The sequence below is a fragment of the Sus scrofa genome, chromosome 10 (assembly GCF_054392235.1).
Source record: "Sus scrofa isolate SSC_HxYL_T2T_F1_AM1 chromosome 10, Sscrofa_HxYL_maternal_Yorkshire_Landrace_v2.0, whole genome shotgun sequence".
In the NCBI taxonomy this organism is placed as follows: Eukaryota; Metazoa; Chordata; class Mammalia; order Artiodactyla; family Suidae; genus Sus; species Sus scrofa.
The window spans coordinates 48,446,510-48,467,426 of NC_139392.1; positions in this window are offsets into that span (position 1 = coordinate 48,446,510).

Sequence of the window (20,917 nt, forward strand, 5' to 3'; positions counted from 1 at the left end):
GTGCACCCCTGTGCATAATTCCCATGTTCATGCATACACTTGAATGCATGCATAGATGTTTACACATGAGCCTACATATTTTCATGCTCGTGTGAACACACACATGGACAGAAGATCACATATACACACACATACACACTTGTTCATGCACACACATATGGACACACATACACAAGCATGCATATACTCATGTGCACACACATGCATGCACATAGAAACACACACACATGGGAAGAGCTTGGCCACTTTTCTGAGACCCTATTTTGGAAAGTGTGTTAGTAAGTCAGCCCCTGATACTAGGAAATAGTTCCATCCTGAATTTGAAATGAAGGGAAAGCCTGTGTGCAGCTGACTTCATGGGCTGCCCCGTGCATCACAGTGACAAGGGAAGCCACCAGCAATCTGCTTGTCCTTGCAGAGGACCAGGGACAGAGCCCTGGGCTTATTCATTCATTCATTCATTCAGTGGTGCTCTATAAAGACTCGCTGAGTGAATGAATAAACCTACAAGCAGGGCCTTCAAGGGGGAACCCCAAACCAATTCAGCCCTCCTCAGGCTTCTGCTTTGGGCAGTTGAAGGGGCATCCCTGAGTGTTCCAAAGAGCCCCCTGAAGCTGCTCATCAGCCAGTTAGCTCTGTGTATGGAGGCCTTCTCTCAAAAGACAAACCACCTTCCCTGTAAGTTGAGCTTCTTTCTCCAGCGGCAGCTCAAGCAGAATCTCTCTGCAGGTGTGCAGGCTGTAACCATGAATTATCAATGCGCCTCGGAGCCCATTTGACAGGGAACGTGGGAACCACTGCACACAGTTTGCAGTCAGTGGGACTGGGGTGCTAATTACTCTTCTCTGTCACTTAGCAATACCATCACATCTGCCGGGGGCGGGGGCATGGCCTGTCTTGTGGAAGAGAAGAGTGTAGTCAGACAAATAAGCCAGGATTCCACAAAGCATGCAAAGTAGCAGGCCGAGCAAGGGAGTCTCTTTAATCTCAGAGAGAAAATGGGTTCCAACAAATGGCCTTTAAGGACTTTCAGCTGAAGTTGAAAGGCAGGGGGATGGGATGCCAGGAAGTGGCTTTGGAGTAAGCCCCTCTGGTGTTTAGTGCCTTTGGGTAAACGGCTTGACCACCCAGCCTCAGCATGTCCCCCTGTGAGAGGTGAGCTCAGCCAGAAGGTGCTCAGCAACTGGAGCTTTTCTGAGAGAATGCTGAGCTCAAGGGCATGGTCTTATGCTGGGGGCTTCTCAGCCTATGGTGCAGGTCGGGGGGCACTGTGGATGCCCCCCCCCCATCCCTGATTATCCCTTTCACTGTTTCTGAGCAAAGCCCCTACTTCCTTTTGGCTTTTGCTTGTATGTACTTGCTGAGATCACAGGTGCCAGGAGTTCATAGCCACCAGGGCAGCCCTAGCCAAAACCAGACCACTGTGGGGTGTTTGAGACTCAACCTGAGAAACCTTCCTAGTTCCCTGGGGAGTCACCTCCTCAATGGGCCCTTGCCTGACCTCTCTGCCGTTCTAGTCCTGCTGTCCCACTCCTCCACTGGAAGCTCCTGGGAGGGTTTCTAGGAGCTCATCTGCTCCCAGCATGGTTGTCTCTGGCTTTGGGTAGCTTGTGTTGCAGGTTTGAATCTTCCCTACCGTCCCACCCACTTCAATGGGCAGTGAGGCTCATCCCCATCAGATAATCCCAAAGATAACACCTTCTGCTTTGTTTCCAGCTCTTCCAAAGCGTGCCCTCAACATCCACCCTTTTCCAGTCACAGAGTCTGAGATAAGCTGTGGCCTTTCTGGGGGATGACCTGACCTTTATTACTGTAATGACTCTTTGCTCACCTTCCCTGCTGCTCATAATCCAACAGGGGAAAAAGACCAATTCCAGGCTTTTCTTTGAGCAAGGATGGTAAAATTTTACTTATGAGCTAAGGACAAGAAGGAATTTTTTAAATTTATTTTTTCAAATAGTATCCCAAGATTTCAATAGGAAGCTTCCAGAAATAGTGTTTCAGAAATGACATTGGGGTTATAAGAAGTTGTTTCAGGATTTTTATGAAAGCAAAGGGACAGATTCACATTTGTCTATTTTTTTATATGAGGAGTTTATAAAAATATCCTCTTCTCATAACAGCTCTCAAAGAAGGGAGCCTGTTCCCACTAGCACCGAAGTTGACATTCAGGGGAATGAAATGGTGCCAGTGCATCATCCTTCCCAGAAAGGCTGGTTGCTTGCACCAACCTGAGATTGGCCCCACGACGAGCTTCCCATCGTCTGCAGTCATCACATCATCTACAGCTGAGTCAGTGTGGACTCAGGAAAACCAAGTCTTAGGAGGGATGAGCCTGTATTACCCGGGAACTGAGATCATCTTTACAGGATTCTTTGGTCAGTGGTGTTACTTTCTTAATACTTAATTAGCCTGGGAGTGGGTCCTGGCCTGTAGTGACAGAGACTTAAAATCTAAAAGTAAAAGAATGTGTGCAAACACACACCCCTGGAGGCAGCGCTGGATAAACGCAGTCCTTGGGACAGCTTGTGTATGTGGCACGGAGTAAACTCTCCCTGGAGAATTCATTGGAAAACCAAAAAATCACTCCTCTTCTCCCTGAAATTTCTTCCTTCCACTCTGGGAGTACTGAAGATAAAGATATTTTCACAACAGCACTGGAACAAAATGGAAAACCAATGTAACATAACTAGTGACATTTTCCCAGGAGATGCCTAGTTTGAGTGTATTTCCATTTTAATTTCATTTAAAGATCTCTATCAAAATTAGCTGCACATACTCTATTTTTAAATACATGTGCATTATTTAAAGTCACCTTCAGGAGGAGGAAAATCCACTCTGGTTTTGCTGCCTGTGGCTTTTCTCATCTGCCATTTGTCCATATCTCATCTTCCCCTATTCACAGCTCTGCCCTGCACTCAAGGAGCATCATCTAGAACTTTCACACAGGAACATGGTTGACAGGGCTTGGACAAGTTGCTGACTTTGATTCATTCCTTGTTGCCTTTAAAAGCATAATGTCACTTTGTAATTCACCTCCCACCTATCAAAGATGATGTTTACCTGAAGGGCTTTGAATGCATTTTTCTGGGATCAAAAGGAATTACTTTGCAAAGTTCATTTCTGACTTCAGTGTCTTCTTTGCCACTGGATAAATACTTCATAAGCCTGAAACTCTCAAAGCTGGCTTTTTCTCTTAGTTTCACCAGGTTTTAAAATTAGCCCATATGCTTGTATTCTTTTTTCCCCCCTAGATTTCTTATATCATCTTTCAGAATAAGATACTTTTGAAACAGGAATTTCCCCAAAGAATACTAAAGAAGCCATCACACAGGGGAACAAGTCGGGAGTTGGAGCATTGGCACGAGATAACACATGCTGATCATTTATTCAGCCTTTACTCAAACCTACACATCCAGGCTCTGCCTCGGGAAGGCACTAGAATTGAATGTTTGCTCATGTTGTTCTGGGGACACTGGCTATCAGTTAACTTGGAAACTTTTGAGATCTAAGACCAAGTTTTGGAGTGCATCGTTAGAAAGGTTCAAACTCCCTAAGATGGTAGCAGATGCCACTTGCTGCCTGCCTGCCTGCTTGATAACAGGAAGATTTGCAGTGGCAGCCGAAGCTTCTGCAAAATCCTGACTTCAGATAAACAAGCTGAAGCAACTGACTGGGAACTGACAATAATTTCTTACCCAGATGACAGAGGATGGAGGCTTCAGTAGGAAAACCTGAGGGAGGAGGGTGGCATTGGGCATGCAGGGTGGGCAAGAGGCTCACATCACAGGAGGCCTGCAACAGACATTTAGCATTTTGGCTCCTGACATGTGGATTTCCTGGGGGACATCACCACCCTCCCTGTGCTCAGGTTTAGGGCATCTCAGTGAAGGTGCCCTGCCTTCCTACAAGGAGGAGGCTGGTGACCCAGATGAAACTGGAGGGCCTGGGATCAAGAAAGTAAAACACACGCCAGTGCCCAGCAACTCTCAGCTCAGCTGTGTTCTGAGGGCTTCTCTGCTTTCTTTCCTGTGGCTGAGCCTCAGTCCCCAGCATTCCTGTCCCTTCTGTGTACCAGCCACCCAGCGGCTTTCTAGGAAATCCCTTTGCTGCTTAAAATAGCAGAGCTGGTTTCTGTTACTTGTTATCAAAGAACTCTAAATGATCCGGGTCTTAAACCATCAAAAGGAACCCAAGGTAGGGAACCAAGACCTCCCCTCACTTGCTTCCTTTGTGCATTGAGGTAGGCCCCTTGTCCGGACCATCCACAGCCACAGCCAGGGGAGCTCTGGGTGTAATTGCCTGTGGTCCTCACAGGCCCCTGGAAGGTATGAATTTCTCTCTCCACTGAAGGTGAGGGAAGAGGCTCAGCCGGGTTAAGGTCTCAGGACTAGTGAATGGGTGCTTAGGTTTTGACTAAGTTCTCTCTGAAGCAAGGTCCACCCAGTCCCCACTCTCCAAGCCTCTCCAGCATTCAGGAGTAAACAAATTGAGATTTTCTTTTTAAATTGTTCACTTCAGTATTCTCATTGACAGTCCCCCACACACACACTTTGAAGTAATAGCAGTATCATTTTGTCTTTTTCTCCACCAAAAAAAATCTTATTTGGGATCTCAAATTACCAGAGAGAAGGAGGCCTGGGAAGGAGTACCCTCCCCTACACAGAACCCAGCAGCCGGACACACAGTACAGAAACCAGCATTCTGCACAATTTTGTTTTTTCATTAATTCAAATAGGACCATACTCTGTGACCTCAATCTATTTCTAATCACAGGGTCTTAGGAAGCTTAGAGGTGCAGCAAACTTCACAAAGCCACTCTCAGTGTTTCACTCCTGTGTCAGCTCAAATACTCAATTTCAAGCTCCTATCTGACCTGTGTTCCTCAACTGAGAGCTATTCATCTTCTTCACATTTAGGAAACTGCAAACTCAGTATAAATGTGCCATCCTCTGATGTCTCTTAAATTCTGTCTGGAAGAATGCCACAGGGAAAAGGGTTTAGCATATCTCCTTAGGCATTTGGGAGCTCAGAATTCACACAGAGACTGATGCACATGCTGTAAGTCACCATGAGGAGAGCTATAAATAGAGGCGCCTCTGTCCACATGGTGGAGGATGTTCTGGTCTAACCACAGTGCTTTATAACCCAGATTCCCACCCAAGGGCAAACCTGAAAATGACCATGCTCTGAGAGCAGATATTTTATGCATGAACTGGTTTCATTTCTGGAATCTGTAAGCTTTTAAGATGTAAGAGTCATGGAATATTCCACACTTTATCCACGTTACACCTAGAGCTTCCTCCAGAGCACCCGTTAGCATAGTTTGGGGTCATAGATGTTGAGAACTTCTGGAAGGCTACTTCCACAGGCACTGGGAGGCTTTTTTTCTTCCTCATAGGATGCACTTTCTGTTTGAAAATGAAGTCATTGCTTCTAGGTTGCATTACCTTCACTAGGAAACTGAAGCAGCTCGCGGCTTTTCTCCTCCTCGCCAGAGCTTGGCTGCACTTTCTGTCCTGTGTCTCCTCTCTCCTGAAAACCCTGCACCTTCTCTGTACCACCATTCACTGTGTTCCTGAACCAGGCAGGGGCTGAGATTGGCCAGCCATCCCCTGGCTTCACCCATGATTTCATTCAGAGCAAAATATGTTTCTAAGACAAAAGGCAAGGACCTCAGACAGCCACCTTGGAAAGTCAAGGCTGTGTGTTGTAAGAGGGTTCAGGGAGTTCCCATCATGGCTCAGTGCTAACAAGCTTGACTAGGATCCATGAGAACACAGGTTTGATCCCTGGCCTCAGTCAGTGGGTTAAGGATCCTGTGTTGCCATGAGCTGTGGTGTAGGTTGCAAACTTGTCTCAGATCTTGTGTGGCTGTGGCTGTGGTATAGGCTGGCAGCTGTAGCTCTGATTTGATCCCTAGCCTGGGAACTTCTATATGCCATGAGTACAGCCCTTAAAAAAGAAAGAAAAAAAAGAGAGTTCGGTTAGATGAGGGTTTTTCAACCATGTAACAACTGTTGGACTGGATCATTCTTTGTGGAGGGCTGTTGTGTGTATTGTGGGAAGTTTAGCAACATCCCTGGCCCTGCCCACTAGATGCCTGTACCACCCCACCCCAGGCATGACAACCAAAATGTCTCCAGACCCATGTCCCTGGAGGGAAAATCATCCCTGGTTGAGAATCTCTGAGCTCCACGTCTATTTAGCTCCTATACAGTGGTAATGAAAGTACTTTTCTAAGCTGAGTTTGGAGGCCTAATATTCTGAGGACCAGAAGCAGTCCTACCAGCAAGCCTGACTTCCTCTGTGATTTCCTTAGCTCACATATCTATTGCCCAAACCTAAAGGCTGCAACCAGATGCGTCTCAACCCATTTCTACCTAGAACCCCACTTCTGGGTAGGTATCCAAAAGAATTGAACTCAGGCTCTGCAGAGGCATCTGTACCCCATGTCCATTGTGGCACTGTTCACAATAGCCAAGCCATGGAAACAAGCGGACAGGCCAAGGACAGAGGCACAGACCAAGGAAATGTGGTGCAGCCACACAATGGCCTATTTTTCAGCCTTTGAAAAGAATCTCCTGCCAAATGCAACCACAGGGATGAACATGGAGGACATCATGCTCACTGAAATAGGCCCTGTCCTGCATGACCCACTTAGGTGAGAAACCTAAAAACAGTCAGACTCATAGAAGCAGAGAGTAGATTGGTGGTTGCCAGGGACTGGGGGGAGGGGGAAATCGAGGGCTGATGTTCAGGGGGTCTGAAGCTCCACTGTGCAAGATGAGTAAGTTCTAGAGTTCTGTGGTGTGCCTGTAGTTAATACCATGGACTGGTACACCAGAAAGATGCAGAGGGTAGATCTCATGTTAGGTATTCTTACCAAAGCAATAAGAAAGAAAGGCTGAACCATTTTGAGTTCCAGAAGGAAATGAAGCCCTCAGGCATCATCAACATCACAACCCCTGGTCCCTCCATCTCCCTGCCCTACCGTTTCTAAATGCACAGTCAGCTGTCCAGCCTGAAATAAAAGGTTTATGTTGGGTTGTCACAGGGATTCTTATGGCAATAACATTTGGAGCCTTTTACTGGGACATAAACTGTAAGCTAAAATGTCACCAGATTGTATTAGACAATCTAAACTTAATTGCAGATAAGTTGATGGTCTCGTAAAAGATGATGTAAGACTGCCATCTAAGCAGGCACACAGGGACCAGCCAGGAGCACAAGGTGATGACTAAGTGCTGCCTTGTCCTCCACTCCAAAAGGCGTCACTCGGTCTCCGAAGTACAAAGCAGAAAGAATGATGTTGGCGGGAAGCAACGTTATTACTTTATGATAATAACACAGGGAACCAGTGGTTAAAAGACCTGTGCAAACCCTGTTTCGAGACCATTTTCTCTGGAATAAAATTTTCGTAAAGATCTCTAAGTCTTTTTTTTTTTTTTTTTTTTTTTTTTTGTCTTTTGTCTTTTGTTGTTGTTGTTGTTGTTGCTATTTCTTGGGCCGCTTCCGCGGCACATGGAGGTTCCCAGGCTAGGGGTCGAATCGGAGCTGTAGCCACCGGCCTACGCCAGAGCCACAGCAACATGGGATCCGAGCCGCGTCTGCAACCTACACCACAGCTCACTGCAACGCCGGATCGTTAACCCACTGAGCAAGGAGCAGGGACCGAACCCGCAACCTCATGGTTCCTAGTCGGATTCGTTAACCACTGCGCCACGACGGGAACTCCTCTAAGTCTTTTTTATGGCCAGTGAGAATGTCTTTGGGAAATTAATGATGGATCTGAATGATAAATCTGCCTTCACATGGAAGGGTTGGTTTTATGAAAATATGCTTTTATGCTTCTAAGGCTGTAAATGAGAACAAGACAAGGATATATCCAAAAGCATCATTATTCCAAGCCAGGCCACCTGTCTCACCATTTGATTTCATCAGATTTGTTGGAAATAAAAATATGGATCAACAAAAACCAATTTTTCATGCAAAGGTTGGTAGTTTTCTCGGTTTTTTTTTTTTTTAAGATAAAATACACTTAATATTGTGAAGACCGTATGGTTTGGGTCAGAATATGTTTCTGCCTTATGGCTCCAGAAGGATTCACCCAGGATAACTACAAGAAAGAAATTTTATGAATGTCAGAGTGTTCATCAATATACCAAATAAGGCCATTTTCTCTTAATTATTAATTGATCATCTAATGATTAATTTTCAGAAATTGGTTGTACAAGGTCTCCTGGGCTGCTGTCACAAATGACCATAAACCAGGTGGCTTAAAACAGCAGAAGTATATCCTCTCACAGTTCTGGAGGCTGGAAGTCTATTTAGTTTTGTTTGTTTGTTTTCTTTCTGGCCTTGCCTGGGCCTTGTGAAAGTTCCCCAGGCTGGGGATTGAACCCATGTCAGAGCAGTGACCCAAGCTGCTGCAGTGACAATTCCAGATCCTTAACCTGTTGTGCCACAAGAGAACCCTGAGGCTGGAAGTCTGAGGTCAATGTGTTGGCAGTCATACTGTGCTTCCTCCAGAGTATCTGAAGAGTCCCCCCATGCCTCTCCAGTGTCTGGCAGCTTCTGGTGACTTGTGGCATTTCTGGGCAAGTGGCTGTGTCACTCCAGTCTCTGCCTCTGTCATCACAGGGCCTTCTTTCCTGTATCTCTGTCTCTGTATCCAAATTTTCCTCTAATAAGGACAAAAGTCATTGTCTTAGGATCCACCCTGGTCCAGTATAAGCTCATCTTAACTAATTACATCTGCAAAGCCCCTATTTCCAAATTGGTCACATTCTGAAGTTCCCCATGGACATGCATTTCTATGGGATACTGTTCAACCCAGTACAGCAGTAACTAGATTACCCTACCCATTGTCACTGGAGCACAGTGACATCAGACCATCTTCATGGCATGATGGGGCCCAGGAGGTCCCAACCAGTGCCCCCCTCCCCTGGCTTGGCATCTCTTCATACTACCTATTAGTTAACATTACCTGATTTACTCAACTTTTAATTTATTTTACCCTGACTCACTTTCTTACTGAATGCATTTTTGCAAGAAACTTGATATTACCAACTTGAATGAAAACAAAACCCACTTGCCTGCAGTATAAGATGATTTTAGAAATCAATTCAAAGAAAGTCCATGGTATGCAGTCAGATGCTACATCCGCAGAGGCTCCTGTCCTGGTGAGAGGCAGATGGGCAGGTGGGAGACTGGCCAGCACCACCAGGAAGGAGGCTTTCTGCTTGGGTTCCCAGAGCCGACAGAGAGGGAAAGGCCAGGACTGATCTGCAGGTGCCTGGTCACTTGGTGCCATGTCCCTGGGCCAGCTGAAAGCATCTCCCAAACATACCTGCATGTGGGACCCACTCTCAGAATGACCTCCAGCACACTGTGAAAGCAGGTGGACATGCACCCACTTGAGACACTTGAGCTTAGCTTTCTCCACAGTAACTGGGATTTACTGTTACAGATCCCACAGTCCAACCTCTGGAAAGAGTGTCCATCCCGTTTGTCCCCACACACCCTTTTGTGCTCGCCTCTCTCCACTGCTGGTTAGTCTGGACCCACCTTGGAGCCCCTTGCTCAGACCCGCATATGCTTCTCCTGACCTGAGCCTTCTGGCTGCAGGGGAACAGCTGATGGTTTGAAGGCACCCTTGGCTGGCTCTCTCCTAGCTGCTGGGACCCATGGCTCTGGCTTGGCCCAGCCTCTGGGAGCTGCTGCTTGGCTCATTCAGGGCCCCTGCATGCCGTTGGTCTGTCCTTGGCCTCTACACTCACCATGCACACTCTCGGGGTGATCGCATCACCCCAACACTGCCACCCTCCAGGACCAAGCCTCCAACCCTGGTGCTCATGGCTCCAGCATCATTGAGCCCCATTCACCTGGTGCCCCCTCACAGATTTGTCTTCCCCTTCATTTCTCTGGGGAGGCTTTCTGGTCCCCACGCTCCCCCCCTGAATGGGAGAACTCTGCCTGCTTTTTTGTCATCTCCTCTTTACTTCATCTCAGATCCCTGTTAGCTGGGAACTGTTCTGGGAGCAGGTGTAGCTCTTGTTCTGGCACAGGGTCACTCCCAGTGGCTGCTGCTTATTAGCTTTTCATTCATTCATTCATTCATTCATTCATTTTTGAAAACTTGGTGAGCATCAACTGTGTGCCAGGCCCTGAATTAGGTGCTAGGGATTCACCGTGAACAAAAAGTGACTATTTCCTCCCCCAGCTCCACTGGTGTTTACATTCATGGGAGGGAATACAAACTATAAATGGATAAATATGAAATATGTCAGGTGGCGACAAGCAAAAGGCAGGGTGAGGGACAACAGAAAAACACGTCCTGTTCAGATGGGATGAGGAGAGGTTTCTGGCAGCCTGGGCATCAGGGTGGGGTCGGGGGAGCAGCTGTGTGGTTATTGGGGAGCTTTGGGGGAGTGTAGGGCACTCCAGATGGGGGGAAGGCAGGGGTCAAGGTGCTGATGCAGCTCCAGCAGGAAGCAGGGTAGGAAAAGAGCAATAGGCAAAGTCAGTTAAGAGAACAGGGAAGGCAGGCCATTCCCAAAGTGCCTGCTCTGGCCAAGATCACCATCAAAGCAGACTACCTGAGCGAGGCACAGGAGACAGTGTTCCTGTTAGCAAGGGAGGTTTGACAGCTCAGATAAGCAACATACTAAGGGTGAGAGGGCTGAGGAGTCTGGGTGGTTGTGAGGCCACACCTCCAGACCACACATACCTGCAGCCCTCCTGGGCCTCCCAGGTGCCAGATGAGCCAAGAACTCACCCCCCCCCGTGGGTCGAGGAGCTTCCCCCAGACTCCAAGTCAGTTAGCACAGAGGAATAAGTCTGGATCCGTCTGTGGCCAGTGGTACCTGCTCTGCATTTGTGAGAAGGAAAGTTTAAGGAGTAGAGCACCAGTCCAAACGCCCCTGGCTTACTGGTGGGGAGCAGCTCCTTACTTCCTGACTTGGGGTGCCAAGAATTGCCTATTTCAAAAGGTCTGTTTTCAGGCAGGTGAGGAATTCCATGCTCTAGTCCTCAGCAGCATAAATTCGTGGCTTCTTTCAAGGGGGTGTATTTACTTAGCAAGTAAATTGGGATATATCATCACTAAATTTCAACATTTGGCACATATGATATTTATGTGCTTAATAGCTTCATTAAGGAGGTTTCCAGGAGTATATTACTGAGTGAACCTATAGGTCATTGGGCAATAAATTTAGAGACCTCTCCTTAGCACATATCTAATTTGGCCATGGTTTTAATTAAGTGTTTCAGCTAATGATTCCCATTTATATTTAATAAAATTTATTGTATAGAAACAAGTTATCAAGCCCCAGTTTATTCAAGTTCCTCCAACTGATGTGGCCACTGAAGAGCAACCCACATTGAGACGCATTGCATTCAGTCCTGCCAGCTCTGAAGTAGAGCACTGACTGGAAACATTTGACAAGGAGTCAGAGCCTGGACATGACCTTCAAGACCACTTGGCTTGAAGGGGAAGTGCTAAGGCTAAGTTACCTTGGTGAGTTGTAGAATGACACAAGCTAAGCATCTGCAGATCAGGCTGGTTTTGGAAAGGGCTGCAAAGCTGCAGGTTGGTGGCACATGTCCTGGAGACCTCAGATTTCATCTCAGGTTATCTGATTGTGTCTTTTCCCTTTGAAATCAAGCATCTGCTCCAGACCACACCCACCCGACAAGTCCATGGCCCACTAAAGGCAATCACACCTTGTCTTTAAATGTGGGAATGCCATGAGCCTGTGGGGCCCTGCCCCCACCCCATCCTCAGGACCCAACCTCCTGCTTCTCACGCTGTCCCTTCTGTTCCTGGCTGACGGCCACAACCAAGGCCCCAGCACCACACCTCTGTCTTCCCCATCCCAAAGGATTGCTGAAGACCTTCAAGGTCATGTCCCTCCCCCAAGGCAGTCCACAACCAGTGACCAGTTGATGTGTGTTGCAGACACCTGTCCTGTGGCTCCAGCTTGGAATAATTCTGAATAACCCTGCTCCAGAGCACACCTCCAACCATGGAGGTGACTAAGGCCTTGGTGCAGCTTCATCACAGCCCAGGCCCCTTCTGCCCAGGCTCACTGCCTCTGCTTCCCCAGAGATGTGGGTTCCAGGGCTAGCCCATCAGCCATTGCAGAGTCCATGCTGAGCAGACACGCTGGTCTCAAAGGCCCTCATGAAGATGGTCACTGCAGCATTCTTGTGCGAAAGAGTGGAAACAACTCACCATAAAGGCCCAACGAGGCTTTATCAAATGTGGAATATACAGCACAAACTCTCCTGCAGTTAAAAATATCTGCATAGTATGTGGAAAGCTCACCAAGCTATGTTGAGGTTTGTTTTTTTGTTTTTTGTTTTTTTTTAAAGAAGAGACCTACATGATGGTGCCTTTTATGTCAAAACAGAACAAAACAATTGTAGCCATTTTCTGGGGAGATATATAGGTATCTAAAAGCTTAGAACATTCTAGAAAAAGCTAAGACCTGATTGCAGCAATTACCTCTGAGAAGGGACAAGGATGGAGGATGAGTAATAGAGAGAGTGAGGTGGGGAGAGGTGGTCAGAAAGGACTTTAACCTTTCATGGAATGCTCCATTTTCTTCCTTTTTTTTTTTTCTTTTTACAAGAGAATATAGTCACATATTGATAGCTGAAGTAAAAATAAATCACTTTTTTGAAGAATGGCCATACAATATAATTTTCACTGAAATATATGGATGGGACCATTAATGAAGATGAAAGAAGCACATCAGAAATACTTAGATGCCATTTAAGTGTCTGCTTTGCTCCTCAATTAGAAGAAAATAATTGGGTTACATGTGAAAAGAAAGCAGACTGAAAAAATATGTCTAATCCACCACACCAAGCTGTTACCTATTTACAAGAATCTTCAAAAAGCATTGCCCTAAACCTTGGGATTTTCATACTGGAAATTTTCCATAACACTGGTGGTTGCTAGGAGCTGAGTAAAGCTGGGATTCATCAATTTAATTTTCTCATTCCTGTAACATGGTTTATTCTCTCCCCCTTTTAATTGATGGCCACTTTTTAATACCAGTACAGTCAAAGCAGCTTATCTTCAAGAACATCACCCTGTCCATAAACTTGCTGCAGGCACAGATTAATTTTCACAGCCCAAGGGAGGCAGACACTGGTTGGAGAAAAGCAGAGCTAGAACATAGCCCCTAGAACATAGTTTTTGGTATGGAGCAAAGGATTAGAGACAGTGAGTGATAAAACTGTTCAAGGAGGAATTGTTTAAATCATATTACTTAGCACATAACCATTGCAGTGGACATTTGTGTTGTGTCACCCCAGCTATATTGCCTCTGTTTTCTAAAAGCAGCCTGAATTTTCATCTGTGATTGGCTACATGATTTGTAGGTCCCCATGCAAAATGTTTAACAATTATAAGAACTTCAAAATGATGACAGCAGAGCAGCAAAGCAAGCCCAGGGCACTTCTGAGGGTGGGCCAGACACACTCATTCTTCTCTTCTGGTATGAGCAACACACCCAGCCACACCCAGCCCTAGGGCTACAACATGTGACCCTGAGCTAAATCAGCCCCTGAGTCACATTGCTGTGATGGCACCGAGTGGTTCAAGGGTGAGCCTGTGAGCCCATCACAGTAACAGCCTGACCAGAGTGTTTCCTGGAAGTTCTGTTCCTCTGATATGGACCTAGGACCATGTGGCCCAGTCGCTGCTGGCAGCCTTCCTGTGACCGTGAGGAGTGACCTCTCTGACATTTAGGCAAACACACAGCAGACCACAGAGCTGAGCTAGGACCCCAAAACAACCTGGCTCTGATAATACATGTTAAGCCCTTACAGCAAACTTCCCTTTACATAAGCCAACACGTTTTCATTTGTATAAAGCATTTTGAATTGGGATTTCTGTCACTTCTACCCAAGAGCAACTTCCCTGTATGAGTTCCCATAGCTTGTCAAGAGTGTACATTTTTCACAACCTGTTTATGGAAGGCAATTTGGCAATGTCAATTAATATTAAAAATGTTCGTGCCATTTGGCCCATGAATTCTATTTCTGGGCAGGAATTTATCCTAAAGAAACTGTCACCCAGGTGTGGAAAGACACATTTTTTAATGGACTTTGCAACATGGTTTGTAATTATGAAAAATTGGGAACACCTGTATCTCCATCAACACAGAACTAATTAAATAAATGATGATTGTTTCATTTTTCCAAACAATAAAGTTGAAAAGAATGAACTTGACATTAACATCCCTAGAAAGGTACCTGCAGCTCATGAAGTGAAAGAAGCAAGCTGTAGGACACTGGTTTTTGCTCTCGATTTTGTAAAATCACGATAAAGTACTCACTACTGCATACCAACAGAGAAAAAGGATGCTGGAGGATTGGGAGAGTAAATGGAGGGGATGTCACTTTACAGAACATAAACATTCAAATGCTGCAGAAACCTAATGAGGCTGTATTACTTTTATACTGAAAAAAATAAAAAGGAAAAGGCAGTTTAAATCCCAGGGTGCATAATTTGTCTTGAGGTATTTGGCCTAAGTAACTCTGTGATGCCAGCATTAAATAAACACCGAAGACCCTTATCTGTTTCTCCTCATGCAGATTCTCCACAGAGTGAGTCTTGGCTCCAGAATGTTCCAGAATGCATGCAATGACCATCCTGGACACCAAGGAGTCACACTCCCTGCTGATGGTAACAGCCCAGAGAGGCGATCTCCTGTCTCGGGATCTCTGGTGAGTCAGGGTACCATGTGTCTTGCCTGTTTTCACATGATCACCACAGTATATATTTGATGTGCCTTTTATCTAAGAATTGAATATTTCTGAGACACAGAGGGTCCTCTGCCTCACTGACATCCAAGCCCTCATTTCGCAATGAAGGTGTAGGTAATTGATGACATGATTTCCTATTATGGTCTAGGCACTGAGGAAGCAGTGCTGAAGGTGTCAGCCATTGTGCTTCCCCCCCAAGAGCCCAGTGGGAGGGCCGATGTCAGGAACCTGCAACTCCTGAAGTGAAAGAAGCAAGGGCCTGTGGCCACGTGTATGGGGCTAATGCAGCCCTTGGGACCAGGGAGGCTTCTGGGAGGGGTGTGGTTCCAGGCAGAGCCTGAGCTGGGATGAGAGTCTTCAGGGATATAGGCCCACCTATCAGAGGGACCCCTGTATGAGAACAGGAAGAATATGAAAGAAGGAACTGAATCTGAAGAATCTAGAGGGGCCGTCTTACCTGAGCCTGGGGAGTTAGGGAAAGGCATGAGCCTAGACGGGAGCACAGCTGATGGGCCTTTACCCACTGCCTCGAACATCTTGTCATTTCTCTTAGAGAAAATAGAAAATGTAAAGCCACTAGGATTTTTAGGCCAGGAGTTTGCGATTATCTTTGCACCATGAAGGGCCCCTTGGGCTGATAGGAGGGGTAGTTGAGGGAATGAGTTGGTCCAGGCAAGGGTGGAGGAGGCCAAGAGTGGTGTTCTGAGTGGGAGAATCAGCCCAGCTTGGCAGTGGACTGGTTTGGGCTGATGGGGAGACAGGCAGGGGGAGCCAGTCTCAGCCCGGCTCCCCTCTTTCTCTGTTGTCCCTGAAGATGGACAATCTTCACAATGCCCCACACTTAACAGGTATTGTCAACTTTGCACCAAAGGTGCCGAGTGAACCTCTCACCCCCCTCCAGCAAGGGGCAGCAGGACAGGTCAGAGGCAGTGTCAGACCTGGCCATGCTGGCACAAGGTGAAAATGTGGGCCCTTGTCCGAAAGGCTCTGATAGTCTCAAGCCAGGCCCCTCTGAGCACACACACAGAGGGGCTGCCCTGGTTCACTACAGAGGTTAAGTAGCAGGTGGATTCTGCAACCAGGCAGGTAACTTGGTGGGAACTGACTCACAAGGATTGTGGGAAGAGTGTGGGGTGTGCGGCCAGCCTCTGGTCCACTCACATGGCTTCCTCACACATGATGGTCTGAGGTGGTCTGGGCCAGCTTTCTCCCACTTGAAAAGTGAGCCTCATCAATTAAAAAAAAAATGTTTAAAACTCTAGAAATGGCTTCCTTTAGTGAAGCAGTGGCTGCTTTAGTTGCTTCAGGAGCCACTCCACTCTCTGCCAGCAGATCTCCCGGGAGAATTCCCACATTCACACGCTGGGGTGGCAGCCATTTCTCATGTAAAACAGTGGATTCAGGTATAAAGGCACACCCTGCCTTTGTTTCTCATGTTCACATTTCACATCATCTCTATTCCCCTGAATCCTCTCCAGGGCCTACATGTCATAGAAAGAGGCCCAGGCGGGTGGAAGCTATAAGGCTGAAGGATTCTCAGACCGTGATCCCAGCTTGAATGGGGTGAGTATTTTTACTGCAGCTGTTGCTTTTCTGTGAGCACCTTGGTTACAGAGTTCCACAGGTTTTGAGTGATCTGGCCCAAACCTTTTTAAGCCATCACCCTGGTTTGTTTTCAAGTGTGGTTTGGTTTGGTTTTCAGTGTGAGATTTCACACAACAGGAGGCTTTTCGGGGCTGTAGTTATGTCACAGGAGAGCAGAAACTCCTGTGTCTGAACCCCGGGGCCCATCCGAGGCTGGATGGTTGCTTTGTTACAAAGACAAGAGCTGGGCCCTCACCGGGTGCTCGTGCTGCTGCCAGGCCTCAGCTCTGTCCGGGCCTCTGTCACTGTGTCTTGAGGCTGCCCACCTGCCAGCAAGGAGGCAAGAGACAAGCCCATGCAAAAATGGATGCCTACAGCATATATCACTTCACTCAACCACATACTTATTCAATCCTCTGTTGTCATAGGAAGTTGCAGTACATTCATTCTCAGTGTGGTGCAGTAATTCTTTGTGGGATTAGGTCATTATTTATTAATCCACTTTAATGTTAATAGACAGTGCAGTATTTTTTTTCCTCTTTTGTACTACCAATAATGCTAACTAGTAATGCTAATAATTTTACATGTCTTTTGTTAGAGGTACACACTCATTTACCTTGTGTAAAGACTGGGCTTTGAAAATGTATATGTACACTTTATAAAATATAAATTTACTAAATATCATTGTACTGCTTTCCAGAGAAGTATGCAAATCCATACTTCATCTTTCACATTTTCAGTGAGTGAGTGGTCTGACTCTTCCACATCCTAACCAATGTTAAATATTGTCTGTCATTTTGATTTTCCCCTTATGTAAAGTACATGATTTCTCTGTGACTGAAAAATTTAGACATACGTTTTTATGAAATATGTCTTAAAACCAAAACACAGACCAGAAAGACAGTTAAATTAGTCCATCTTGATGGTATTAAGGCTCCTGCCATTTTTCTGTCATCATTACAACTTCCATTTCTGGTCAAATTGATCTAATATAGTCCTTTAGTATAAATATATTCACAAACATCTGTTGTTCTCTTTTTAATCTCCCCAAAGAAAGAAGTTAGTGCATTATTCATTGATAGGATCAAAACAATATAAGATGATCCAGTTCCAACCTCTCTTCTGCAGGTGGGAGCTGGCCTGGGGCCAGGTGGAAAGGTGTCCGTGGATGCCGGCAAGGGCGGCGATCCTGGCCTGCTGCGCATGCGGGCACTTTGGCCGGAAGAGGACCTCTCCCCCTCCCTCTCCATTCCCAACTGCCAGTGCCCTGCTGAGGGGAGGGACAGCCAAGGCACCCCTGCTGGGAGCTCCCAGACCCGCTGCGGCGAGGGGAGGGGCGTGGCGTCCCCACCCCGCACCCCCCACCCAGACAGCTGAGCTGCAGTAGCGGCTCCAGACCTCCCGCCAGGCTAGGCGCTGGGCCTCTCAGGCTCCAGAGGCCAAGACGGGTGCGAGCAGATGCTGGCCCTCTCCTGGGGGTCCCGAAGCGCCCAGACTCCACAGGCTTCGAGCTACACCTGAGCCAGGTAGGGCAGTGGCTGGGGGTGTGGAGCGCTGAGGGTGCGGGGCGGGGGTGGCGAGGGCACCCCGCGCTGCTGGGAAGGACAGTAGCGCGCCCCCCAGGGGCCCAAAGGCTGAGGACGGGGAGGGAGGGGAGGGGCGGGGGGGAACGGGGTGTGGGGGGGGAAGGGTTCTTGGCGGCCTGGTTGGGGGCGGGTCACTTCTTTTTAGAGACAGATACCCTCCCCGCTCCCGCCTCCCCATTTCTTTTTGGAGTATGGACCCCTTTAAAATGCTTTGGAGTCAGTGTGGGGGCAGAGCACAGGAGCATCCCTTCGTCCCCCTCGGGTTTGAACCCCCCTCACCTCTAGCGCCTTCCTGTGGGGCAATGAAGATGGACCTATATCCACCTTCTGCCTGGGGTCTCCTAGCCCTAGATCCGCCTCTTGGCCTGGGTATGTGGGCTCTGAAGTCTGCGGGTGGACTCAGAAGTGACCACCAGGGGGCGTGCGGGGAGGGAGACCCTTGCAGCGGCCACAAGGTCCTGGGAGACAGCGTTGCTACCAGCATTCAGAGGCTGCATTCCAGGTGTATGGGGAAGAAGCAGCAGGCTTCCTGAGGCCAGGCGCCAGTGCACATGGCCCAGGCCCTGGGGTCTCCGGTGGACCCCCTTGTCCCTGGGGTCCAGTAGAACCCACACCGGGTGCCAGCCCTCTGCCAGACTGGGGCGGCGGGGGAGGGGGGGGGGCTGCCGTTGCTGGTGAGCCACGCCCCTCGCCTGCCGCCGCTTCCTGTGAATTAGGCAGGAGGCTGGCATTGGCCAGCTCCAGTTGCTAAAGTTTCCCTGGCAACTTTCACCGTGCCATCTGTCCTCCCTTCTGTGCAGCGCCCCCGCCCCCCCCCCCAAGCAGCCTGAGAACCAAGGGCCTTGGTAGGATGTCCCTGGTGCGGTGTGCCTGGAGACACCCCCTACACACTGGCAGTCTGAGCTGGGGCTGCCAGAACTTTGGAGCAGGTCCCCCCCCCCCGCCCCCCCGGAGAGGGCCTCCCTGCTCTGGTTCAGAGGGTGCTGGGAAATGGATGGAGGTCCCCGCTGCGGTTCATAGGCCTCTGGGGACGTCATGGATCTTGCCTTGAGTGATAAGAGGGTGCGGGTGCTAGGGTGGACCTTGCTGCCAGCATGGACCTTGCTGTGGGGTTTGGTGGTTCCTGGCTGGTGGGTGGCTCCTTGGGTTAAGGATCTGGCAGTGTCACTGCTGTTTTGGTGTGGGCTTGACCCCTGGCTCCAGAACTTCTGCATGCTGCAGGCACAGCTGAAAAATCAGAATAAAAGGCCTGATTTGGAAGCCTTACCTGGGGGCACCCTCAGGTGGATAATCACTGCACACCACAGTGGCCCTGCCTTGCTGGAGCAGGTATCTCCCCCCCTTCCCAGTTTTTTTTTCTGTCAACTCCCTAAATGTTTTTTAAAAACCTGTCTGTCCTCTTGCACATTTTCTGCAACATTTTCATATGAGAAGTACACATACCCACAAGAGCACTGAATTGCACCCTTGACTTCTTTATTCCCACCTCAGCTCCCTCCATTAACCATTTTCCTAGACTTTGCATACATTTTCAAGCCAACCTCTAAAAATGTGCTCTGTCAGGGTTTAAAGATTTGTCAAAGATGTAGAACCTGGTCTGTGAGGTACTTATTGACATTTGGAAAGTAACTGTTCCCTAACTTTAAATTGCAACTGGACTCCCACCTTTCCTTGGCAGGTCCCTGGAGGGCCCTTAGGGGCTGCTCATTGTTTTCTTCTTGGTTTGATACTTCCCTGAGGGGTTTTATCCTGATGTGGTACATTTTTTATGCTTGTGGGTCTTTTATGAATAAGTCAAGCATATTTCTGTGCAGGGAAAATATACATAAATTGATTTAAAAAATTTTCTGTGACCTCAAGTCACTAAGTGTTTTTTAAAAAATCATGTCTGGATTGAGAAAGTCCTGTGGTCAAACACTATGAATACATTATGGATTTTTAGAAATGGAAAAAGGAAACTGTTCCTGGAAATCCATCTCCTAGTGATGGGGTGGTGGGTGATTTCAGTATTTGGATTAAAGCCTTATTTGAAGTTCCCCCTTTGGTGTCCAGGAGTCCCTTCCCCTAGGATGCAGAGGGGCTGGAAGTCCTTCAGTAGGTAAAAGATCCTAGGGTTGGTGAGGAGCTGATGGGAAGTGGGGGATCCCAGGCTTTCAGGGATTTCAGGAAAGACTCATCCCCTTTAGCCTGTGCCCCTTTGAAAGGGTCCCTGCACCCCTGTTTGAAGCCCCCTGCAGGGGAGGAGAGAGATGTGGGTGAGATTCAGCCCCACCCCCAAGGTTCTGGAAGGTGATTCTCTCCTGGGGACAGTGGTGACACCTAGGTACAGTGACACTGGATGCAACCTGTCTGCTTTGCATGGCCAGGACCCTGTGGATGGGCCTCCTGCTCCAAAGTGTCCTCACTCAGGGTTCCTCCCAGGGCTGTGTGGAAAAATGAGAAACAGAGTCCATAATCCCAGCCCAGGTGGGGAGTGGCCTGGGGACAGCCAGGACCCTTTCTTGGGGGCTCTGATGAACCCATGGTGTGGCTTGAGCCAGAGGAAGTGCAGGATGGGGCAGGGGGGACTGTGGCCTGCCAGATTGGGTCCCAGGAGGCCTAGGGCCCAGGGGGACAGTCACACAGCCTGAGAAGAGCTGAAGGCAGCCCTGGAGGAGGGAAAAGAAAATTCAGCCTTAGGAGTTCCCATGTGGCTCAGCAGTAATGAATCTGACTAGTATCCCTGAAGACATGGTTTCAAACCCTGGCCTCTCTTAGAGGGTTAAGTATCCAGGCATTGCCATGAGCTGTGGTGTAGGTTACAGATGTGGCTTGGATTCTGCATTACTGTAGCTGTGGCCTAAGCCAGCAGCTGCAGGTCTGATTCTACCCCTAGCCTGAGAACTTCCCTACGCAGTGGGTGCAGCCCTAAAAAGAAAAAACAAAAGAAAAGAAAAAAGAAAATTCAACCTGGGACCCCTTAC